The sequence below is a fragment of the Rhincodon typus genome, chromosome 6, assembly GCF_021869965.1.
Source record: "Rhincodon typus isolate 14 chromosome 6, sRhiTyp1.1, whole genome shotgun sequence".
Classification (NCBI taxonomy): domain Eukaryota; kingdom Metazoa; phylum Chordata; class Chondrichthyes; order Orectolobiformes; family Rhincodontidae; genus Rhincodon; species Rhincodon typus.
Genome location: NC_063337.1, coordinates 37,187,497 through 37,214,051, shown reverse-complemented (window position 1 = coordinate 37,214,051; position 26,555 = coordinate 37,187,497). Strand labels below are relative to the sequence as shown.

The 26,555-nt window shown below is 40.9% G+C and overlaps 1 long non-coding RNA gene across 2 annotated transcripts in view; it reads left to right on the top strand.

Annotated features, from left to right (window-relative positions):
- The window catches only part of LOC125483263, a 47,617-nt gene extending 25,255 nt beyond the window's left edge, over positions 1–22,362 (top strand). For both annotated transcript variants that reach the window (XR_007262209.1, XR_007262208.1), the window contains exons 2-3: positions 9,367–9,536; positions 22,257–22,362. This is a non-coding gene — a long non-coding RNA (uncharacterized LOC125483263). The remainder of the gene's footprint in view (positions 1–9,366; positions 9,537–22,256) is intronic.
- Positions 22,363–26,555: the final 4,193 nt, after the last annotated feature.

Here is a 26,555-nt window from a genome sequence, read left to right as displayed (position 1 = left end):
CCCGAAACGTCAGGCTCTCTGCTCCTATGATGCTGCTTGGCCTGCTGTGTTCATCCAGCCCTGCACCTTGTTGTCACAGGACAATAAACATTTTGCTTTACACCACAAGTAATGGATGATGGCATTTTGTCTGTAAAATATGAAATCGCATTTTTACTGCCAAAATATCATCAAATGTTCTTGTGGTGATATTTCTATTTTAGTCTCACTTTATGCCCTATAACATGCTTTCTTTTTCTGGAATTCTAAGTAATTGCTTTGGCAAGCAAAAAAAAATCTAAATAAATAAACAAGCTATGAGTAAAAGCTTGCCTTAGCAGTAGCATTCCTGCTGGTAAGTCAGGAGGTTATGGGTTCAGGTCCCATTACATTTCAGCACATAATCATCTTGGATGACATGTCAGTACAGTATTGAAGGAGAAATTCTATTTTTCTTGATGAAATGTTAAGCCCAGGCATCTTCTACTTGTTCAGGCAGATGGAGAAAGAATACAAATCTTATGTCCTGGCAAGCATTTATCTCAAAATCACCAAGGCAGATTAATTGGTCCAAAAAACAAAATTGCTGGAGAAAGTCAGCAGGTCTGGCAGCATCTGTTGAGAGAAAAGAGAATTAATGTTAGAGTCCAGTGACCTTTGGTCACAGCTTATTACTTTGTTGTGTACATATTCCATGCCATATTTGCCTAACAGTAACACGTCCAAGGGTTGTGAAAGGAGTGATTAGAGATGCGGGTTCTTTCTTTGATACCGCAACCAAATAAAATTTGGCATTGTTAAATTGTCACACAAACTTGCCTACTAAAAGCCTTTCTCTAGATCTGTATTTGCTTATAAAACTGTTATTCTGGAACTTCTTGTGGTTCTGATGAAAGAAAATCAAATTGAAACAATGGCCCTGATATGAATTGGTGATGGTTTTAAAAGTTGGGCAAAAAGTTTTGGTCTGGAAAATCTGCTTTCCCCTCCCATATGCAGAACAGTTTTAAGTTCACAATGTTCATTTTTTTTCTCCCAGGATGTGAGAGAAGAGGAAGCAAATTCAAAAAGAGCAGGGAAAGGTCCTCCTGGCTTCTCCTCTCTCCTCTACATAGTAGCTGTCATATTAAATTGGAGCTTACTCAGACTGCGCTTGGAGTTCTGTGTGCAATTTTGGTCTCCTTGTCTCATGAAAGATATTATTACTATGTAAGAGAGTACAATGAAACTTCACCAGACTTGTTCCCAGATGGTAAGACTGTTGTATGTAGAGAGGTTGAGCAAACTGGGCCAACATTCTCTGGTGTTCGAACAATGAGAGGTTGCCTCATGAAAGTTTACAAAATGCTTAGAGATAGACAGGGTAGGTGTAAGTAATAAGTTTCCTATACCTGGGGATTCTAGCACACATTTTAAAAAATGTGTGGGATGCCACTCAGATCCAAGATGAGGAAAAATATTTTTACTCAGATGGTGAATCATCTGAACTCTCTGCACCAGAGAGCTGTGGAAGCTCCTATCTCAAATCTCTGATCCTGTCTATTAGAATCCTTACACTGTGGAAACAGGCCCTTTGGCCCAACAAGTCAACACTGAACCACAAAGCATCCCATCCAGACCCACACCACCTAAGCTACACATCCCTGGGCACTAAGGGCAATTTCCCATGGACAATCCACCTAACCTGTGCATCTTTGGACTGTGGGAGGAAACTGGAGTACCTGGAGGAAACCCACGCAGACACAGGGAGAATGTGCAAACTCCACACAGACAGTTGCCTGAGGGTGGAATTGAACCTGGGTCCCTGATGCTGTGAGACTGCAGTGCTAACCACTGAGCCACCGTGCTTGTCCCTATTCTCTCCCCCATCTTCAATCCTGACCTCTTGCCTGTCCTATCTCTGATCCCCTCTCTTATCTCCAATCCTCCCTCCTATCTCCAATCCCCTCTCCTATCTCTTTTTCTTTATCTTATTTCTGGTCCTCCTATCTCTGATCCCCTCTCTTATCTCTGTCTCCTCGATCTCCAATCCACTGGCCCACAAGCAGTGGAGCAAAGTGCGATCACCCTTTCTTCTTACCTCACTTGAGTTTTTGAGTTTCCTGGGGCCCAGGTTAAACAAGATGCTTGAATTATAATATTTAATTGGCTCTTCTGCCTCATTAGAATGATTTTGTTGCCTGCTTCCATGAAACACAGAAATCTTTAGGTTGGCTTTGGATATGAGTTGTAGCCCACCATTATCTGGTGGTTGAAATTACCCATTAACTCAGCTTTTCCTCTCTTCACAGATGCTGCCTGGCCAAGTGTTTCCAGCATTTTCTGCTTTTATTTCAATTTACAATATCTATTTTTTTTTTTTTTTTTGTTTTGGTTTCAGTCTAAAGAGTTCCCTTGTCATGCCTCAATTAGAACAAGTAGATGGATAAGTAAAAGCCAAAGCTAACTTTTAACCAGATGTTGAAGCCATAAAGCCTCAGGATAACTACATCAGTGCTCAATTATTATTGTTTTTCCAGAACCTTTCTCTCTATCCTCAAAATTCTTGGATTTCAGGCTTTTGAACACAAAAACACACATATCAAATCCAGTATGAGGTAACTTCTGTAAACATTTATGATTAACACATGTTTGGAATTGTACGTCAAACCTAACAAAGATCTAATGAGAAATAACAACTATTTCACAGGCTGCCAAGCATGCTTGATGTTAGAAAGTTCCTTGATTCTGTAGCTCTCCTTTCATTTGTGAGGTTGGGCATTGACTTGGAGCACCAACTCAACTCAGTCATTTTTAACTTATTGCATACTTGCCTTGGAAGTGTTGTAAAGTTCAATGAGATGATAACCAATACATGTTTCCAGCTACATTTAATAAGATGAATGATTATTATCCTTGTTCAGCAGCCAATATATACAATTAAATATATATACATGTTGCACATGTCCCAGCAGGCTGGAAGATCAGGAAAATTTAAAAGATCAACAACATGTTACTGAAGATGTTCTAAAAAGAGCTAAGAAAATTATGGAAAGAAAAACTAGCAAATACAAAAATGGATAGTAAAAGCTTTTACAAATGTAGAAAATCAAGACAGCAGATAAAGTGAATTTTGGCCCATTGAAGGATGGAGCCTGGGAAGTTAATAGTGGAGAGTGCAGAAATTAAATCAATAATTTGCCTCAATTTTCATCGTATAGGACATTAGTACCAACCTAATAGTAATAGGCGATGCAAAGGTTTTAAAAAGGGAGGAACTTAGAAAAATCATTACCACCAGGAAGTGGTGGATGTCGGTACAATTACAACATTTAAAAGACATTTAAATAAGTACATGAGTAGGAAATGTTTGGAGGGATATGGGGCAGGGGCAGGAGCAGGCAGGTGGGACTAGTTTAGTTTGGAATTATATTCAGCATGGACTAGTTGGACCGCTGTGTCCATTTCCGTGCTGTATGACTCTATGACAAGGGAAAAAAGTACACAGCAAACTTTAAAGTCCATTGTTATGGAAATTAGGACATTTGAAAAATCAAAATTCAATCCATCAGAGTCAGCATGTATATTATGAAGGGTAAATCATATTAGACTAATTTGCTAGAATGCGTTGAAGATGTAACAAGCAAAGCAGAGAATAGGGATCCTGCAGATGTAGTATGTCTGGATTTCCAGAGGCATTTGATAAGGTGCTACACAAAAAGGTTAATACACAAAGTAAGATCATGTTGGATTAGAAGTAATTTCTTAGTTTTGATAGAGCATTGGCTAACCAATAGACAGTCAGGATAAATGCGTCTTTTTTCTGGTCAACAATATATAACTGATGGGTGCCAAAGGGTTTTGTCCTAGGGCCCCAACTAATTACAATCTACGTTAATGACTTGGATACAGGGATAGCCAAATAACACTAACATATGTGGGAAAGTAAGTTGCAATAAAAAAATAAGAAATTTACAAATTTGATGAATGGGCCAAAGTACATCAGATGGGGTTTAATATGGATAAGTGAGGTTATTCATTTTGCTTGGAAAAATAGAAAGGCAAATTATTATCTAAATGGAGGCAAACTGCAGAGTGCTTTGGTGCAGAGGGAGCTGGGTGCCCTTGTGCATGAATCAAAGAAAACTAAAATGCAGGTACAGCTGGCATATGAAATTTTGGCATTTATTGCTAAAGGAATAAAGTTTAAAAGTAGGGAAGTGTTCTGCAACTCTACAAGGCATTAATGAGACTGCACTTGGAGTATTGTGTACACTTTTGGTCTCCTTACTTGAGGAGAGATGCGATTGTTTTGGAGGCAGTTCAGAGAAGATTCACTAAATTGATTCCAGAGATGAGGAGATTGTCTTACGAAGAGAGATTGAGCAGTTTAGTTTGGAATAATGAAAGGAAAACTAATTGAGGTACATGAGATGTTGAAGTGGATTGTCAAAGTTGCATAGAGAGGATGGTCCCTCATGTGGGTCAATCTAGAACAAGAAGTCATTGTTTTAAGATAAGAGTAGCAGATTTAAAATAGAGATGAGGAAAAATGACTTTTCTCAAAGGGTTGTGAATCTGTGGAATTCACTGTCTCAGGGTATAGTGGACGCCAGGATATTGAGCAAATTTAAGAAGGAAATGGACAGATTTGTAATTAGTGACGAGTTGAAGGGATATGGTGAGCAGGGAGGAAAATGCCAAGGTGAGATCAGCCACGATCATATTGAATGGTGGAGCAAGCTCAAAAAGCTGAATTGTCTACTCCTGTTCCTAGCTCTTATGTTCTTCTATTGGTCTTCAAGGCCCTGCAGTTTCAATTTGCAAGGATGATACCTGCATTCTGAAGTTTAAATTTGAAAATGAGATTGCACAAACTAGGGTCGTATCCCCTGGAATTTGAAATACTAAGAGGTCATAGTCATAGAGATGTACAGCCCAGGAAACAGATCTTTCAGTCCAACTCATCTATGCCGACCAAATATCCTAGATAAATCTGGTCCCAATAGCCAGTATTTGGCCCATACCCCTCTAAACTCTTCCTATTCATACACGCATCCAGATGCCTTTTAAATGCTGTAATTGTACCAGCCTCCACCACTTCTTCTGGCAGTTCATTCCATATATGCACCACCCTCTGCAGAGTTGCCCCTCGGGTCCTTTTTAAATCTTTTCCCTCTCACCTTAAACCTATGCCCTCTAGTTTTGGACTCCCCCACCCCAGGGAAAAGACCTTGTCTATTTACCCTATCCATGGCCCTCATGATTTTACAAATCTCTATAAAGTCACCCCTCAGCCTTCAATGCTCCAGGGAAAATAGCCCCAGTCTATTTAGCTCAAACCCTCCAACCTTGGCAACATCCTTGCAAAACCTTTCTGAATCCTTTCAAGTTTTACAACATCCTTCATTTAGCAGGGTGACAAGAAGTGCACGCAGTATTCTAAAAGTGGCCTAACCAATGTCCTGTACAGCCACAACATGACCTCCCACCTCCTATACTCAATGCACTGACCAATAAAGGCAAACATTACAAACACCTTCTTCACTATCCTATCTGCCTGTGACTCCACTTTCAAGGAACTATGAAATTGCACTCCCAGGTCTCTTCATTCAGCAACACTCCCCAGGACCTTACCAACAAGTGTATAAGTCCTGCCCTGATTTGCCTTTCCAAAATGCAGCACCTCACATTTATCTAAATTAAACTGCATCTGCCACTCCTTGGCCCATTGGCCCATCTGATCAAGATCCTGTTATACTCTGAGGTAGCCTTCTTCACTGTGCACTGCACCTCCAATTTTGGTGTCACCTGCAAGCTTACTTACCATACCTCCTATGTTCACATCCAAATCATTTATATAAATGACGAAAAGCAGTGGATCCAGCTCCGATCCTTCTGACGCACTGCTGGTCACAAGCCTTCAGTCGAAAAAGCAGCCCTCCACCACTACCCTCTATCTTCTACCTTCGAGCCAGTTCTGTATTCCATGTGATCTGACCTTGCAAACCAGTCTACCATGAGGAACCTTGTTGAATGCCTTCCTGAAGCCCACGTAGAACATGTCCACTGCTCTGAATTGATTAATCCTCTTCATTACTTCTTCAAAAAACTGAATCAAGTTAGTGAGACATGACTTTCCATGCACAAAACCATATTGACTATCCCTAATCAGTCCTTGCCTTTCCAAATACATGTAAATCCTGTCGCTGATGTTCGGCTCACTAGTCTATAGTCCCCTGGCTCTTCCTTCAACCTCTAGTCTTGCGGCACCTCACCTGTGGCTTTCAATGATACAAAAATCTTAGCAAGGGGCCCAACAATCACTTCCCTAGCTTCCCACAGAGTTCTAGGGTACACCGGATCAGGTTCCAGGTATTTATCCACCTTTATGCGTTTTACGACATTCAGCACCTCCTCCTCTCTAATACGGACATTTTTCAAGCTATCGCTATTTATTTCTCCAAGTTCTATGTCTTCTATATCCTTCTCCACAGTAAATACTAATGTAAAATACTTGTTTAGTATCTCCCCCATCTCCTGCTGATCTTTAAGGGGCCCTATTTTCTCCCTAGTTACCCTTTTGTTCCTAATGTTTATAAAAATCCGTTTGGCTTCTCCTTAACCGTATTTGCCAAGGCTATCTCATGTCCCCTTTTTGCCCTCCTGATTTTCCTCTTAAGTACACTCCTACTGCTTTTGTACACATCCAAGATTCACTTGATCCCTGCTCTCCATACCTGACATATGCTTCCTTCTTTTTCTTGATCAAACCTCAATTCCTCTAGTCATCCAGCATTCCCTACACCCACCAGCCTTGCCCTTCACCCAAACAGGAACAAACTGTCTTTGGACTCTTGTTATCTCATTTTTGAAGGCTCCCTATTTTCCATCCATCCCTTTGCCTGTAAACATCCGCCACCAATCAACTTTTGAAAGCTGTTGCCTAATACTGTCAAAATTGGCCTTCCTCCAATTTAGAACTGTAACTTTTAGACCCTTCTATCCTTTTCCATCACTATTTTAAAGCTAATAGAATTATGGTCGCTGGTCTCAAAGTTCTCCCCAACTGTCACCTCAGTCATCTGCTCTGCCTTGTTTCCCAAGAGTATTTAATCATTTTTTATACTAATAAGGTGAACAGACAGGATAGAAAAAAAAACTATTTCTATGGAGTCCAGGGAGGAGTCACAGCATAGTCTGAAAATTAAAATGAACTTTTTGAAGAGGAGTTAGGTGCAAAAACCTTTGTTGAAGTGATGCAGAGTTTGAAAGTGTGAAGGCACTGCAAGGTGTATCCAAACCCTGCCACCTTTCCACCTCCTCCACAATTAGGTTCTTGATGGAAAAGTCAATTGTCAGTCTTTTCATCCTGCGACGAAATGAGACACTTAAGTGATCACGTAAAGGCCTTGGGATGAATCTAGCTGCAAACTGACTACAGAACAGCTACTACTCTGGAGGAGTAGGATTCCCCTGAATCAAAGGTAACCAGTGCCTGATCAGCAGGGAGTCCCTGTTGTAATCCATTTGCTTACTGTCTGTATCCTCTCCTCATTGCCCCAATCTGAAATCCCTTACATCCCACTCGCCTCACCTGCCTGTTATGGACCAGACCAGATCTCCTCAAAATGTGTTAAGAGAGTAGCATAGACCCTAACTTTTTCCTATTTTAAAGGTACATGTGAAGTTTGTATTCCAGATGTGATTAGGCTGGTCAAACTGCTCGGTGTTTAGCAAAACATAATTTATTTAAAGACTAAAGCTAAAATACAAAGAAAAGAAAGAGGAATTTAGAATAACTTAATTATTGGAAAACTTAACTGAATTATAGATACAGTACCTAATACTATTTAACTGTTTTAATATAGTAACATCCTATAAACACACCCCTTGGCAAAAAGGCAAATTCAGACACAAATTTTTATGTGCTGTTCTCCAATCCAGGAAGAACCAACATCGAGAGATTTCAGAGAAAGTAGCAGCTAGGAATCATTCATTGAAGCTTGTAACTCTTCTGCAACCCCAAACAGCTTCTGACTACTAAAGTTAAAAACCAAACTAGAAAGCCTGGTCTGTGAGAGCTGGCCACTTCCATTCAAACTGTTTCCATTGTTGAAAAAAAACCTAAAAGCCTCCTAAGTTTTTTTTTACTTAAGCCATCTTAGTAGCTGGTTCCGTACCTCTGCCATTACAACCTCTCTTCAAAAACACCCAGGACCAAATAACCTTTTTAAAGTGACAGCATTGACATACCTTTGCCCTGAGTTCCTTGTGATCCCGAGACTCCTGCTGGGAGGTGGAGTTTCTTTAATTTCTTCCCTGGTGCTGGTGAGATATTGATGTAAGCTCTCACTAGACTAGTCTATGTCTCTGGGGACCTGGGAAAGGCCTGCCTCACCATACTTATGGTTTTTTGTCTCTCATCACTCTTCCAGCCAACTGATAGGCCCCTGATCCTTCAAGAAGATTCTATCCGATAAACCACCTCGATAAACAAGACATTCTAGAGTTTGGAATTCTGTTTCACAAATGGCAATTGCAGCAAGAATCATTTTGAATATTAAATCTCGGCACCTGTTGTAAGACCAGTCTGACAGAGGTTTGGAAAAATGAATTTGTGCACTGTATACCAGTTGGCTTACCATAATCATGTGACTTCTATATCTGTTGTAAGCTTTCACTTCAGAATCAACAGCCATTAAAATGCCTGAAGCATGGCATCAGGAGCGTGAAGCTGAGATTAGATGAATCTCAGAGCTAGAAGGGAGCCAGCTCCTGTGAAAAACAGCAAGGAAGAATTAACTAAATTTAAAAAGGCAGCAACTTTGAATTGCTGGGTGAGTCAGAATGGCTGCGAACTTTCTATTCCCTTCTAGAATTGACTGGAGGTATGAGACAATTGGATTCCTTTTCCCACTCTCTGAGAAAACAAACTATGAAATAGTGACGCACAGAAATAAGAAGCCCAGGCAAATTAGAGTAGCAACACCGCTTATCAATGATTGGGCAAGAATTTTAATAGAGGGTGCTGTATTGCACTCTAAACCTCATTGAAAAGCATGGAACCCAGACAGGGGAGAATCTGAAGGTTATGAAATCATCCTTTGATCCTTGTATAAATATTACTGATGAATATTTTATGTTACCAAAATCAGAGCTGAGGAGAGATAGAGAGAATTTTGATCAGTATATGATGACACTGAAACATTGACACATCCTGAGCTGTTAGAAAACTGAAAGATGACCCCATCAAAGATAGAATTATCCAGCAATGTGAAAACAACACTCTAACAGCAACAAGCCGAATCATTTTGCATGCAAGTGTTTAGCTCGAAAGAAGCAATGCAAACCTATAAAGACAGATGTCTGTTGATGGTTCTGACAAATCATTCTTTATCTTACTAGAGGTTGGCATCATCAGAGAGAGAGGTAGTGCCAGAGATTAAACGAACAGGAGAGAGGAAGACATGGAGATCGTCACCAGCACCTAAACATGCAGGAGAGAGAGACCAATGCAAGCTCAACCGACATAAAGAGAAGAGGAAAAAGTCCAAAAGCAATATGACGGGAACACTGTGAGTTAATTGATTGTTAGGCATCTGCTGCTAAGGATTATGTGTCAACACCAATAATTTTTGAAAAGATAAACTTTCTAACTGGAACTGAGAGAAAAAGAAATTATGAACACAGGTGAGGGAGTTGATTTCTGAATAAGGATACTTTCTACTGATCTTCAGTTTTCAGTTAATAGCACAAGAGTAAATTTAAAGTAAGTTAAAGTAACTAAAGTTACAATAAGTAAAGTAACTATAAAATATAATTTAAGTTATAACATAAGTTGTGGCAGTGCAACTTGGCCAAGCAGAATGCCTGTCCTGTGGTATGTAGGTCATTGTGGACACATCTTATGACCTAGACAAGCCCATGTGCCCTAGGTTTGAGCTCCAGGTTTCAGAGCTCAAGCATCAGGTAGAGTTTTTTTAATTCATTCACAGGATGATGGTGTCACTGGCTGGGCAGCATTTATTGCCCATCTCTAATTGCACAGAGGGCAGTTAAGAATCAACCATATTGCTATGGGTCTGGAGTCAATGTAGGCCAGACAAGGTAAGGATGGCAGTTTCCTTCCCTAAGGGGCATTAATGAAACAGATGGGTTTTTAGACAATCACCAGTGCATTCATAGTCACGAGTAGACTCTTAATTCCAATTTTTTTTTATTGAGTTCAAATTCCACCATCTGCTGTGACTGGATTCAAACCCTATAATATTACTTAGATCTCTGGATAAAGAGTCCAGAAATATTGCTACTAGGCCATTGCTTCCCATTATTGAGTTACATCTGCAAGGGAGTGAACTATATGGGTAATATTCCACGTGGTGGTCACACCATAAGATAAAGGGTGAGCAAGCAGATAGGGAATGAACAACCACCAAGAGACACAAACAGGAATTGTCAAAGTCCTCAGATATCTCGTTCACTAAGTGCTTCTCTGTTCTCCATAGTGGTGAGGGCAGTATATCCTTGGAGGGCAGCAACAGCCAAGCCCATGGCACCTTGAGTAGCCCAGGTAAACAGGAGGACAGCAGGAAGATTGGAAGGGTAGATCATATGGGGGATTCTTTATTTAGGCAACATACAGGTACTTATGCAACAATGCTTGTGGCTCCATGTATGTTTCCTCCTACCATCCCCCCACCCCACCCCCACTCATTTCTAATGTCAAGGATGTCATTGCACAGTTGCAGGACAGAGCTTGTGGTTCACATTGGCACCTATCACATAGGTAGAAATGGGAATGTGATCCTGCATCAGAATTTAGGGAACTCATTGGAAAATTAATTAGCAGGACCTCAAATGTAGTAATTGCTGGATTATTCCCAGTTCCATATGCACTCTAGAACATAAACAGGGAGATAAAACAAACAAATGTCTGGCTGGTAAGATGGTGCAGGTGGGAGGGCTTTGGGGTTGTTGGGATTGGCTCTGAGAATGATGATACCTGTATACACGGATGAGTTGCTTCTGAACAGACCTGGGACTGAGTTCCTTGTGGGCTGCTCTGCTGGCGCAGTTGGGAAGGTTTAAACTAACTTAACAGGAATGTGGCAGAAGAGAATGTTAGAAAGTAATACCAGGATGTACAAATTTTGGAAGAAGCAGATAACACTATAATAGTTAAGTTAATCGGTAGAGTCTGTATAAGGGTGAAAGTAAAGAAATTTAAATCCGGATTATGGTGTTTGTATGTGAATTCAGAGTATACTTAGTAAGATGGAGGAGTTACAGGCACAGATTGTCTTGCAGGATTATGATATTGTGGATGATAACAGAGACCTGACACATGGAAGGGCAGGTCTGAATGTAAAATATTCTCAGAAGTCACGCGACACCAGGTTATAGTGACTTCACCTGATGAAGGAGCAGCGCTCCGAAATTTTGTGATTTCAAATAAACCTGTTGGGCTATCTCCTGATGTTGTGTAACTTCTAGCCTTGTCCACCCCAGTCCAACACCAGCACCTACACATCATGTTAAATATTCTCAGTTACAGGGTGTTACAAAAGATAGGAGAGGAAGTTAAAAGAGGAGTGGTGGAACTTCCGGTTGAGGAGGCTGTTGTCATATTAAAGAAGAAGATATTTCACAGACATCAAGGACAGAATCAATCTAGCTAAAGTTATGGGAAAAGAAAAGTGAAATTAATTTGTTCAGTGTACTTGATGGACAACCAACTCGTGGGAAGAATGTTAAGAAACAAACCTAAAGTGAAATTACACAAAGATGTAAACATCATAGAGTAGTTACAATGGGGGATTGTAATAACCTGTGGATAGGCTGGGATAGTGATATTGTAAAGGCAATGAGGGATAGGCATTGCTTGGCTATGTTCAGGATAATTTCCAACTTCAGTATGTATCCGGTCACTACTGCAGGCACTACTATACCTGGTTTCTGAGAATGAGGGGGAGAAATACATCAAGTGGTGATGCAAGGACATTTGGGACACAGTGATTATTGTATCATAAGGTTGAGGATAATGGAGGAAATGGCATTAGAAGAAGAATAACAAACTGGTTGGGAGCAGACTTCAATGGGACAAGACCAGAGCTGGGCCAGACAGACTGCAACCAAAAGTTGGCAGGAGAAACCGGACCTGAATAATGGGCTACTCCAAAGAGGAGGTGATGTCAGTTCAGGCGAGGTACATTCCCTCATAACAGGAATGTTAGGATAAACAAATCCAGAGGTCTTTCGATTGCAAAGAGAATGGAAATTCAGTTATAGATGAAAAAATGTGCTTACGACAACTGTCAGATGGTAAGTACAATTGAGAACCAAGCTGTGTATGGATGGTTCAGGAGAGAGGTGAAAAAGCAAATAAGCAAAGAAAGATTACAGTAAAAGACTGGCAATTAACATAAAAAGAAATCCCAAAGTCTTCTATAAACATATCAAATCTGAGATAGTGAAAATTTGGTTAAGCAAAGGAATCAAGGAACAGGGGCTAAAAGCAAGTGTATGCAGTTATATCACAGGTCAGCCATGAATCTCATTGAAAGGTGGAACAGGCTCGAGGGGCTGAATGGCATGCTCCTGTTCTTAAGCCCCTTTGTAAACATAAAAAGAAGGTAATTGATGGGGTAGCATCAATTAGGGATCAGAAAAAAGGGATTTACATAGAGACACACATAGAGGCTGAGGTGTTTGATGGATACTTCCCATTTGTCTTTACCAATGAGGCAGAGGCTGTCCAGGTCATGGTGACTAAGGAGGAAACTCCATCACGAGAACAATTTAAAATTGATAAGGTATAGGCATTGGATAAGCTTAAAGTTGATAATGCATCAGGCCCAGATGAGACATATCCGAGAATATTGAAGAAAGTGAGAATGGAAATTGCAGAGACACTGGTAGTAATCTTTCAATCTTCCCTAGATTTGGGGTTTGTGCAGAGGACTGGTAAATTTACAAATATTATGCCTTTGTTCAAAAATGTTGGTAAAGATAGACTGAAGAAATACAGATTAGTCAGTTTGGTAGCAAAAATGAGAAGGCAGATTATGATTTGAATGACTGAATTGGGAGAGGGGAATGTTCAGTGAGATTTGGTGTTCCTCATGCACCAGTCACTGAAAGTAAGTGCATAGGTACAGCAGGCAGTAAAGAAAGCCAACTGTATGTTGGCCTTCATTGCGAGAGGATTCAAGTACAGGAACAAAGATATCCTGCTATAGTTCTCCAGGGCATTGGTGAGGCCACACCTGGTATACCATGTGCAGTTTTTGTCTCTTTATCATTTTCTGTCCTTGCTACGTTCTTGATGTAGTGGGAGTGCTGTGAAAGTTTATCAAATTGATTCTTGGGATGGCAGGACTCACAAATGAGGAGATATTGACCTGGTTAAGGTGGTGTTCACTGGAGCTTAGAAGAATGATCCTCTCGGAAGGAGCGATCACAATATGGTCGAATTTAAAATACAGATGGAGCGTGAGAAGGTTAAATCCAATACCTATGTCCTGTGCTTAAACAAAGGAGACTATGAAGGAATGAGGATGGAGTTGGCTAAGGTAGAATGGGAGCAAAAACTTTATGGTGGGTCAATTGAGGAACAGTGGAGGACTTGCAAAACAATTTTTCAGTGCTCAGCAGAAGTATATTCCAGTGATAAGGAAGAACTGTAGGAAAAGAGAGAGCCAGCCATGGATGTCTAAGGAAATAAAGGAAAGTATCAGATTGGAAAAAAAACACATACAAAAAAGCAAAGAGTGGTGGGAAACTAGTAGACTGGGAAATCTTTAAAGGCCAACAGAAAGCCACAAAAAAAGTTATGAAGAAAAGTAAGATAGATTATGAGAGTAAACTAGCTCAGAATATAAAAACAGGCAGCAAAAGTTTCTATAAATATGTAAATCGTGAAAGAGTCGCAAAGGTAAACATTGGTCCTTTAGAGGATGAGAAGGCCAATTTAATAACTGGGAATGAGGAAATAGCCGAGACATTAAACAGTTATTTTGTGTTGGTCTTCACAGTGGAAGACACAAATAACATGCCGAAAACTAATAGCAAGAAGGTTATAGCAGGTGAGGACCTAGAAACTATCATTATCACGAAGGAGGCAGTGCTGGGCAAGCTAATGGGGCTAAAGGTAGACATGTCTCCTGGCCCTGATGGAATGCATCCCAGGGTACTAAAAGAGGTGATGGGGGACATAGCAAATGCACTAGTAATTATTTACCAAAATTCACTGGACTCTGGGGTGGTTCCTGCAGATTGGAAAACAGCCAATGTGACGCCACTGTTTAAAAAAGGAAGTAGACAAAAAGCAGGTAAATATAGACCAGTTAGCTTAACTTCGATAGTGGGGAAAATGCTTGAATCTATCATTTAAGGAAGAAATAGCAAGACATCTGGATATAAATTGTCCCATTGGGAACACCCAGCATGGGTTCATGAAGGGTAGGTCATGTTTAACTAATTTGGTGGAATTCTTTGAGGACATTAGTTGCATGGTGGACAATGGGGAACCTGTGGATGTGGTGTATCTGGATTTCCAGAAGGCATTTGACAAGGAGCCACACCAAAGGCTGCTACATAAGATAAAGTTGCATGGTATTACAGGTAATGTACTGGCATGGATAGAGGATTGGTTGACCAGTAGAAAGCAAAGAGTAGGGGTAAATGGGTGTTTTTCTGGTTGGTGGTCAGTGGCTAGTGGTGTGCCTCAGGGATCAGTGTTGTGACCTCAATTGTTTACAATTTACATAGATGATTTGGAGTTGGGGACTAAATGTGGTGTGTCAAAATTTGCAGATGACACTAAGGTGAGTGGTAGAGTAAAGTGCACAGAAGACATTGAAAGTCTGCAGAGGGATATAGATAGTCTAAGTGAGTGGGCAAAGGTCTGGCAGATGGAGCACAATGTTGATAAGTGTGAGGTCATCCATTTTGGTAGGAATAACGTCAAAATGGATTATGTTTTAAATGGTAAAAAATTGCAGCACGCTGCTGTGCAGAGGGACTTGGGTGTCCTTGTGCATGAATCGCTAAAAGTAGGATTGCAGGTGCAGCAGGTAATTAAAAAGGCAAATGGAATTTTGTCTGCCATTGCTAGAGGGATGGAGTTTAAAAACAGGGAGGCTATGCTGCAGCTGTATAGGGTCCTGGTGAGGCCACACCTGGAGTACTGTGTGCAGTTTTGGTCTCCTTACTTGAGAAGAGATATACTAGCACTGGAGGGGGTGCAGAGGAGATTCACTCGGTTGATTCCAGAATTGAGAGGGTTGGATTATGAGGAGAGACTGAGTAGACTGGGATTATATTCATTGGAATTCAGAAGAATGAGGGGAGATCTTATAGAAACATATAAGATTATGAAGGGAATAGATAAGGTGGAGGCAGGGAGGTTGTTTCTGCTAGGAGGTGAAACTAGGACTAGGGGGCATCGCCTCAAAATAAAGGGAAGCAGATGTAGGACTGAGGTCAGGAGGAACTTCTTCACCCAAAGGGTTGTGAATCTGTGGAATTCCCTGCCCAGTGAAGCGGTTGAAGCTACCTCGCTGAATGTTTTTAAAGCAAGGCTAGATAAATTTTTGAACAGTAAATGAATTCAGGGTTATGGTGAGTGGGCGGGTAAGTGCAGCTGAGTCTCAAAGATCAGCCATGATCTTATTGAATGGCGGGGTAGGCTCGAGGGGCCAGATGGCCTACTCCTGCTCCTAGTTCTTATGTTCTTATGTAATGAGGGGGGAATCTCATAGAAACCTATGAAATTCTAACAGTACTAGACAATTTAGATGCAGGAAAAAGTGTTCCTGATGATTGGTCAGTCCAGGGATCATAGTCTAAGGATCGGGGTAAACCTTTAGGAATGAGGTGAGGAGAAATTTCTTCACTCAGAGATGGTGACCCTGTGGAATGTACTACGACAGAAAGTGGTTGAGGAGTAAACATTATATGTTTTCAAGAAGGCATTAGATATAGCTGCTGTGACTAAAGGGTGGAAGAGATATGGAGAGAAGATGGGCTTATTGAGCTTGATGAGCAGTCATGATCATATTGAATAACAGAGCAGACTTGAGGGATCAAATGACCCACTTCTGCTCCATTTCTTCTATGTTTCAGTGATTCTATGTAAGTTGAACTTTATGGTGGGGAAGTGTCAAGAAATAACAATTTGAGACAAAATTAAAAGTGTCATTGAAACATTAGTGTGTTGATGAGACCAAGGCCAGTGCAGAGCTATAAATCACTGTTAAAAACTATTTGATATGATCATAAAAGACATTGCGCCATACAACGGACTTGTCAGGATAGTGATGGAATAAAAGGGACAGTTGTAATATAAGTACAAAATTGGCTGAGTTGTGGGAAAGACAGACTAATTCTTATTGGGTATTTTTAGGGCTAGGTATTGGGCAGTAACTTGCTTTTCCTGATGTATATTAATGACTGAGATCTTAGTGTGCAGAGCTATAACTGAGAGCACAATTCAATGGGAAGAACTAAGACCTGTAATTCTAGACAACACACATTAAGCAGCGTACATTCATCTCAGCTAAAGCAAGTCTAAATCTTGGCCTAGTAACTCTACGCATGTCATAGAGTCATACAGCACGGAAACAGACCCTTTGGTCCAACTCGTCCATTCCAATCAAGTTTCTCAAACTGAACTAGTCCCACTGCCTGTACTTGTCCCATATCCCTCAACTTTTCCTATTCATGTACCTGTCTTCTGAGCAAAGTGAATAACCTCACACTTTCGACATTACACTTTGTCTGCCACCCTGTTGCTCACTCACTTAACCTGTTTATATCTTTTCACACCAGAAGAGAGTTGCAGTATTTTGCAAAAGCTCAGCTTTTGCTAAGCTCCACAAAAATGTGAAGGTTGTTTAGGGAGCACTTGCTGCTAGTGCTGGATAGGATTGAAGAAGGATGAGAAGTGACTTGATAGAGGTGTGCAAGATGATGAGAGGCAGAGATAGACTGGATATCCAGAGACTTTTTCCCAGGGTGGAAATGGCTATCACAAGGGGGCATAATTTTAGGGTGATTGGAGCAAGGTATAGGGGAGGTGTCAGAGGTAGGCTCTTCACACAGAGAGTGGTGGGCATGTGGAATGCACTGCTGGCGGTGGTAGTGGAGTCAGATACATTAGGGACATTTAAGTGACTCTTGGATAGGCACATGGATGATAGTAAAATGTAGGGTATGCAGGTTAGTTTGCTCTTAGAGTAGGATAATAGGTCGGCACAGCATCGTGGGCCGAAGGGCCTGTATTGTTCTGTACTGTTCTATGTTTTATGTTCTAAGCCTTTGACTGCTGAACAGATCTTAAAGGATGTTTTTATAGGACTTAGATGTCTTCCTGTGAATATGATGAGGGTGTGAGACCAACTCCGCATCTGCTTATGAACATTCCAATTGATGTCAAGTCCAGACTGAAAGACACGAACGAGAATGACCCCATCAACCCAGGAGGTTGAAAAAAGGACAGAATGATAAGAAAGCCACGAAATTGATCTTAAATCAATTCTAGGTTGTCTGTACTATTTTATTCCTTTTTGATTTTTGCTGTAGTAGTTTGAAACAACAGTTTTTTGTCACAATTTGCTATAACTTAGTAGCTTGCTCGGCCATTTCAGTGAACAGGTAAATGTGAATCAAGTTTCAAATAGGCCTAGGTTCCTAGGTCAAACTTTAGACTTGCTTTAGCTGAGATGAATGTACGCTGCTTAATGTGTGTTATCTGGAATTACAAATCTTAGTTCTTCCCATTGAATTGTGCTCTCAGTTACAGTTGTTCTGCACACTAAGATCTCAGTCATTAATATGCATCAGGAAAAGCTATCATGTAACAACCGCCAATCTCTTACCACAAGAGATATTCGTGAAGCAAACGGATTTTCATGACAATCAATGATAGCTTCATGGCACCACTACTGAGACTAGCTTTCAATTCTAGATTTTGGTTGAATTTAATAATTAACTGAAGTTAAATTCCACCAGCTGCCTAGGTAGGCTTTTAACCCATGCTCCAAACGTAAACCTCATTAGTTCAGTGACATTACTTCTACCTCACTGTGTCTCCATTCAATTCCTATCATATATCAAGCTTAATTGGCTGACCTGCAAAATGTTGAGATAACAATCAGAGAAATCATTTAAGCAGTTCTCCAGTTCATACCATAGATATTTATACGCCACTCAGTACTCAGAGGATGCACTTGAGTAATGCATGGCCATAAGGATCATTTTCACTCTGTCAGATTGTTATTGTCACTGCAGTTTGAAAGGTTACATCCAATTACCAACTAGACCAAGAACCTGGGATGGAGTGAATGCCCGAGCAACACTATCAGGCTGATTATAATCAAATGCGCTCCTGGTGCCAACTCATTACGAGTCAATATGAATTAATGCAAATGAGTCAGTCGTTTTACATTTTAATGCAAATTACCTGGTGACTATTTATTTTCAAAGGGATATTTATTTTTACAATATATTACATTCTGCTCCTTGTGTTAATCTCAATCACTTCTTTGCCGGCAATCGATTGGTATTTGCAATTTAAAATAATCAAGCAAAGGCATTTTCCTCTCTCGTGCTTTAATACAAGTGGAAGAGTGCTGTTTGGCAGTTAACAAGAGCAATCACTCCAGGTGAGATGATTGCAGTGCAATATGTTTTTCTGATCAGCCAGCAGTCCTGGAATAGATGTAATATTGTTTTAAAAAATATTTTTATTTATGCTTCATCTATCTATTGCTTCCATTCTAAGGCTTTCCTTAAAGAATTTCACCACATCATTGTTTTTCTTACCAAATATACTATGTGCTGAATGATCCCAGGAGTAGGTCATTTTTCCACATGATGGGATGCACTTCCCATTACCGCAATTTCTGTAATTCCTCTGCCGGGGATAATTTGCAGTCCGTGTTCCCTGTTTATATTCAATGGTATTACTATTACTGAGTCTCAGGCTGTGAATATCCTGTAGATTACAGTTGACTGGAAACTGAACTGGACTAGCCATATAACCGAGGTAGACATTTGCAACACTATATATCCTCTGAACAGATGTAATATTGCTTTAAAAGAACATATTTACTTGTATTTTATTTATTTTTAATTTGCAGAAGCAGTGGCCTAGTGGTATTATAACTGGATTAGGAAATCCAGAGACCCAGGTGATATCCTGGGAAGTTAGATTCAGATGAAGTGTTCACAGATTGGGGAATGTGAGATTTAATTGATGTGTGTGTCCAGAACCAGGGGTCACAGTATGAGGATGGCACGGTGGCACTGCTGCTTCAAGGCACGAGTGACCCAAGTTCCTTTCCAGCCTCGGGCAACTGACTGTGCGGAGTTTGCACATTCTCCCCGTGTCTGTGTGGGTTTCTGCCAGGTGCTCCAGTTTCCTCCCACAGTCCAAAGATATGCAGGTTAGGTGGAAGACAATTTAGGACAGAGATGAGAAGTCCAAAAAATGGTGAGCCTGTGGAATTCATTACCACAAGAAGTAGTTGATTCCAAAACATTGAATGTATTCAAGAGGTGACTAGATTTCGCACTTGGTGGGAATCGGATCAAAGCTTATGGAGAGAAAGCAGGAATAGGCTATTGAGTTGGACGATCAGCCATGATCGTGAAGAATGACAGAGCAGGCTCGAGGGGCCGAATGGCCGCCTCCTGCTCCTATCTTCTATGTTTCTATTACATTTATGGAACATGAGAATGAAAGAGAAAGTTAAAGCAGTTCAAAAGCAAAATACTGCAGATGTGAAAATCTGAAAGAAAAACAGAAAACGTAGTAATCCAGAGACCTGCTAAATCGTTCATAGAACATGTTTTCAAAACCCATCCTGGTAGGTTGAGAATTTGTATGTGATTTATTAAACGAAGAAATAGAAGTGTTAGCAGTTGAAAAAAAGATGAGAAACTGTCAGATTGTCACCAAAGCTCCATTGTCTGCTAAAGTATTTAGAGTGAAAAAGTCTGATCTATCTGATGTATATGTAACTCCACACCAGTGTGGTTTTCTCCTAAATGCTCTCTACATTGGCCAAAGAAGCCTTCAGTTATATCAAACCAGTGGAAAAGGAAACAAGGATAAACCCAGAAGGACTGAGGACTACAATCTAAGAATGAAAGCAGGACATGGAAATATTACACTCTGTCCTGTTAGTCCAGTTCTTCTCTTTGACCCAAGGCAAAACCAAAATGCTGTGGACACTAGAAATCAACAATGAAAGTGAACAAAAACCCTGGTTAAAAACTCAGCAGGCCAGACAGCACATGCAGAGGAAACAAAGAGAACTAAAGTTTCTGGTCGACTGACCTTTCATCAGAAATGAAGAGAAATATAAGTTTTATACCAGTGTAAAGGTAAGGGTTGTTGGGGGGAGGTGAGGAGTGACATGGACGACAGAACAGCAATGCAGGGAAATTCAGAATCTCCCATGCTATGGTCTTGGTGCTGTTCCAGCTGCTGGATGACGACTGTAACTTCTTCCTCACTTTCGAACTTGATAAGGAGTCAAACAGCTAGGGCATTAGATTCTCTGTCTGTGAAAGGAATGCAAAGACTTGGTTGGGGGAGGGGTGGGGGAGGCAATGGCCTAGTGGTATTATCACTGGACTGTTGATCCAGAAACCAAGAAAACGTTCTGGGGACCCAGACTTGAATTCAGCAGATGGTGGAATTTGGAACCAAGAATTATCTGGAATTCAGAGTCTAAGGATGACTGTGAATCCATTGTTGATTGTTGGAAAAACCCATCTGGTTCACTAATGTCATTTAGGGAAGGAAACTGCCATCCTCACTTGTTTTGGCCTACATGTGACTCCTGGCCCACAACAATGTAGTTGACTCTCAACTGCCCTCTGGGCAATTAAGGATGAGCAATAAATGCTGCCGAGTCAGCGATGCCCCCATCCCATGAATGAATAAGAAAAACTTGAGCTTTTTGGGGCATACAGAGATGCCTGCTTCTTATCAAGATCCTCTGCCCATACAAGGATGTTCTCTAGGAGACAAGAGACACCCCTTCAAAAGTGGGTCATGACTCCTGATAAGAAATCCACAGATAGACATAGATCTAAGACACAATGATGCTCACTCTTCCATCAGGGAAGGTGAAGGTATGCTTTCGATGTGTGAAACACTGCAGCAGGTTTTTGCAGCAGAGACCAGATTGAGTATCTCAAATTATTGTGATATGCTGTGCTCTTCATGTCTTGAGCTGTAAAAGAGAGTATTTCTTGGACGTGGATGAAATGGGGTGAGTGAGAGCAATCATCTAAAGATAGAGCTGAGGATCAAGAGAATATCCAGGAGAGCTGTCCATGGGAGGAGGACAGAGCAATGTGTCAGAAAGCCTGACAGGCCAGTGACATCCTTTATTAGCATCTGCTCCCAGGATAAATGAACAGGAATCTGATTTCTTCTGTTTGTGCATCTGCATTGCTCATTTGGCAGGCAGCCCACTGCTTGGTGTAAAGTAAATGTCTAACTTATTGGTTTGTTGTTCTTTCGCTTTCAGATTGCAAGTTAAATATTACATTATCCATATTAATGTGCAAATGATATCTTCAGTTGAAGCAATGTTAAAGTAGCCACGCTTAAGTTGCCTTGCATCACTATTAAGGAAAATGTGGCAGTGAGTGACTTAAATTGCAGAGTGCTAAACCTATGGAGTTCTGAAACCATCTGTGGGGATATGACATATGAGTCATCTGTAACTCAGTCCTTCGTGAGAGCCATCTAGTTGACAAATCCTGAGAAAGCTCCCTTTTGATCCTTCCTTCATTTGCATCCCTTCAATGTTTTAGAGTGCATGGAAAGTTGGTTTGACATGATTGATCACCTTCTATGGCAACACCTAACCTGAGGGAGGCAGTGCTTTGTGCAGCTATGCTGTGCAGACCACTGTGCTGAGAAACAGTACACATGTGAGCTGTCCATTGAAAATTTCCTAGACTTGAATGTCACTGTACTCCCTTGAAAAGCCCATACATAAGAACAATGTTTCCCTTTCGAGAAGTGTAGAATCATCATTGATTTTGTAATTTCACCTGTTGTAAATCTCAAGGGGTGTGTGCAAGCCAGGCCCTTGCACATTCTCTGGACATTGCCTTTAGCTACAGTGTCCTTCACATTCATGTGCAATGTTTAGGCTGCAGAGCACAGAGTTAGGGTTCAAGAATCTTTGTTGTATGAGGCTATCTGCAGCCAAAGTCTCTCGCTTATAAGAGATGGGCAATGTTTGACACCTTTTTATGTTTTGCAGCATTTACGTCCTTGGGATCAATGAAGAGGCTCCTCATCTCTCGTATGAATTAATGAGGATCTAGACTGAAAATAATACCACAGTAGACATTTTAACAATGCATGTGAAAATATATAAAGTGATGTCTCATTTACAATAACCCAATCCTGTCTATGTGCCCTCAGCATGTTTTCTTCCTCTTCCTCCTGAGCAAGAGCTGGAAGAGTTTGTAGTTGTAATGGGTGAAGTGGTTTTAAGCCCTGGAATGGGAATGATATATGTGATGTTAAGGGTGATAGTTCATCTTTTGTGTGATATGTGTGCTGTGGCAGAGTTCGAGTGAGTGATGGCCTTTAGAGTGTGAAATAGTTGAGAAATGATGATGCCTGTTTCCTTGCAGAGCACAGGAAATCATTGATCTTTTCTCTGCACTGTTGGGTGGCCCTTTTCACAATGAAGTACGGCACGGTGGCACAGTGGTTAGCACTGCTGCTTCACGGCACCAGGGACCCAAGTTCCATTCCAGCCTCGGGCAACTGACTGTGTGGAGTTTGCACATTCTCCCCGTGTCTGTGTGGGTTTCTGCCAGGTGCTCGGGTTTCCTCCCACAGTCTAAAGATATGCAGGTTAGGTGGAAGGCCATGCTAAATTGCCCTGTAGTGTGGGATATTTTTCGGATGATCGGTGCAGACTTGATTGGCCAAATGGTCTCTATCTGCACTGCAGGGATTTAATAAACACAACACTGACCAGTGCTGCAATCTCTGTCTGGGTTGGCTTGGATGAGTGGCCTTTTGTTGAGTCAGTGTGAAAGACTGACCTTCTCTCCATTGGCTCATCAAACAGTGCCTCTAGATCTTTCTGGTCAGAGTTTCGAGGAGAGCAGTGTGAGGGCAATGCCTAGCCTATAGGGTCTGAAATGGTCTCCATCTGGGCTTTAAATACGTCATCATATCTTTGGAAGCTGAAAAACTCCGGCAGTGGCAAACACTTCTGCCCTACTTGCGACTACCAAATAATGTACTCAATGTATCATTTGCATACTTAAAGAGGTGTGATGGGTGTGATTGTGGAAGTTATCCTGCTCCAGGTCACGAGGGAGGTGACACAATGAAACACGCTCACTGCAATTCTTTCACTTCAAGCAGGAAATTCTGGGCCCATGTCCCTTTCAGAGTTTCCTTCCACGTGGAAACAGGGACTAGGTGGTGCACATTCCGAATGGGAGTGGGCAACTTTACAACAGGGCGATTTTCCAGTTCTTGTTCTTGTTCACACTTTGGAATTTTTACCTGATTGGTTCAACCTTAATTTCATAAAATATGAAAAAAGTAAAACTAACCTTTGATTCTAAGTGTTTGAGGATGTGGCAGAATCTCTGTCCAGCTACAAACACATACGAAAGTTTCTCCAACGACTTAAATCGTTTAAAATTTTCCTTGGTTATTTCAAAAATCTTTTCCAGTCTCCACAAATATTTCCATAGCTACTACTTTAATTTTTCCATTTATTGACATTCTCTTCCAGTCAAACCCATGCTGCCAAGTTTTTAACTACACTATCATTACTTCAGACTGAGGGGATTACTGGTCCCATTCCTACTGGTCACGTTGCCTATTGCTCTTGACTGCTACTATTTCCTCTTCATTAACGTTTTCCTTATCTAATCCTTTACTTGGTTTTATTTTGAGTTTTTTTTTTTGCTTTCTTTATATTAGGTTTTGTTACTGTTGTATATGAAAAATCTTTTAGAAATAGGACAGATTTTCTAAAGTGCCCTCGTTTTTCCTTGACAAGCAAAGACAGAGCTGAGATCCAAGTAACAGAAATGCAGAACAAAAACAGAATATGCTGTTAAGAGCCCAGCAGGTAAGGCAACATTTGTATAGACAGACAAATCCATTCTCCTGCTCCCCTCCTTTATGCCATAGAGTTCAAAAAGAAAAACCACTGACCTTGCATACAACTGAACAAAGCCAACAGGGACACATCACCTTTAAACAGTCACAGACTGGGTGTACAAGAATCTCATAACAGTGACTTTATTTTGAAGGCAGGGGTTCATTGAAAACTGACTTTACTAAATGCTCATGACATCGAAACTTATTCCTTGTATGAGCCCACCATAGGCCAGTGTTATGCTTGACTTTCTGCAAACATGCCACTGACTTTATCTCTGCATCTCAACTCACTGTTAGGAAATTGGCACTTCTCATCCTGCCTTATTAAGTCATGATATGACATGACATTTCTCACCATTGGAGGTTACATAAAGCTACCCTTTTCGTATCAGTTCCAAGCTTCCTAGCAGCAATAAACAGTAAAAACTCCCATTAATACATGGAAATGAACATATTGGCCGTACTGGAACTCCATTTTGAGGACTGTGAGTTGGACTAGTATGTGTTCTGCTATGATGCGATAGTTATGTTCCTGCACAACATCGCTTTGTAGAAAATCGCGCTATAGAAATTACAGGGCCTATGGGTAAAGTGGGGTTGGGGCAGGCCACCAAAGAAAAATCACACAAAATCGCTCAAAAATCACTCAAAAGCCTAACACAAAGGATAGCACAATTTAAATAAATGTTTAATTCATACCTAATAATGAAATAAAAGTAAATCCAACACTTTACCTTGGAAAAATGTCAAGATGACTTGATGGGGGAACAGGTTGTACTGTATCTCTCACAGAAAGCACTTCACAATAAAGCCCACAAATTGATCATGTGATGCTGGCATGGAGACTCTTGTGGCGCTGACATTGTACGTATTTGTGACAAAGCCCGTGATCATGTGATGTCAATGCGTACTCCTTTGCGCACTGATGGAATCGTGTCCTGCCAACACAAGTTTGTGTTTTAGCAATAGCATTCCCCTATTCATCAATCGTGTTACAGCCAAGTCGCGTTGATGGAACCTGCGTTATAGCAGAACCGACTGTACAGACATTTCCGCCCGTGTTGTGCAGGCTTCAGCGCTCCCACCAGAGCTCTGTTGTGTGAGGTGATCTCCTTCCCCATTCTTTGACCAAATAAGAATGGCGGGTGGTGTGAGAACGTAGGAGGCCCAAAGAGACCACTTGAGACAATAGACAGTTGGAACCGCCCTGGGAGAGGTGAGTCCTACTGGTGGAGTTATGTGGGGATGGTGATCCCTCAAATAGGGGTACTTAAAGATAGCAGACGAACATGTTGTTTAAAAATAGCCCAAGAGCTTTTAGGGCTATTGGTCCTGCCACCGGGAGACGAAATCCATACAGCTTTCAGACTCAGTTGGGGGCCTTTCCAGAACTGGAAAAGTTCTGTCAGCATGGCATAAATGACCTTGATGGAACTTTGGTTGGGTAATTAGGCTGCCCATCTCTATAAAGCAAATTCCCATGGTAATCAACTCCAAGAAGATTAATCAGACATGGGGAAGAACCAGGGAGCTGTTCCAACGGACACACACAATACCTTCCGAGAAATCTCCCACCACCCTCAATCTCATCTCCACAGGCCTGGGAAAACTCAGCTCCATTTGCATTTTGCTTTTCAAAAACCATCTATTATGTTCGGAAGATTTTCTGCTTAGAATGATGTTCCCTTCAGCACCAATTAAAGGGCTGCAAGCTTTTCTTTTTCAATTGGTAATAATTTATATTTTAACATTTCTGTTGGTAAATCCATTCCTGATGCTTGCTATAGAGTTTCAAAAAAAAATTTCAATGATACAAAGCACCCTTGTAGCCCCACCAGTACTTTAATTCTACATATTGAATATAATATTCTGCACAATTTGCACGTCAGGGGGTTACAGCTATGGGAATGGAAACATTTCAAATTATTCACTTAATAACAGTATCAGGCACTGTGTAGCAGATCTACACTTACTAGGTACAGTAACACCACCTACCTCCCACATTGACACGTTCATGTCCCCTAACTGAAGTCTCAAACAAGTATCCCTTACCACACTACAATGATATTTCATTTCCCACGGTTTCTACAGGCATCCTTTCTGCTCTGAGATGGCTCAATTAGTGTCAATTCAAGGCTGTTTAACGCTTTGACAAGGAAAATAATGGAGAATGTCAAACTCAATTTTATTAGGATCCTGAAAGGAGCATTGCTGGATCATTGAGTTTTAAGGTGGTTCCATCCCTGTCAAAAGCTCTGTTTTGATGTTTCAGGCAAAGTTTTCTGCACAGGACTTGTTATATCTTTCTTTTGGTTCTGTTTTGGATTTGACTTTATTTATTGGCTCAGCTTTCGGTTTTAGTTTTCATCAATAGAAATATTTTAGGTAGTATTAATGCAGTCAAGCATCAATAATATGG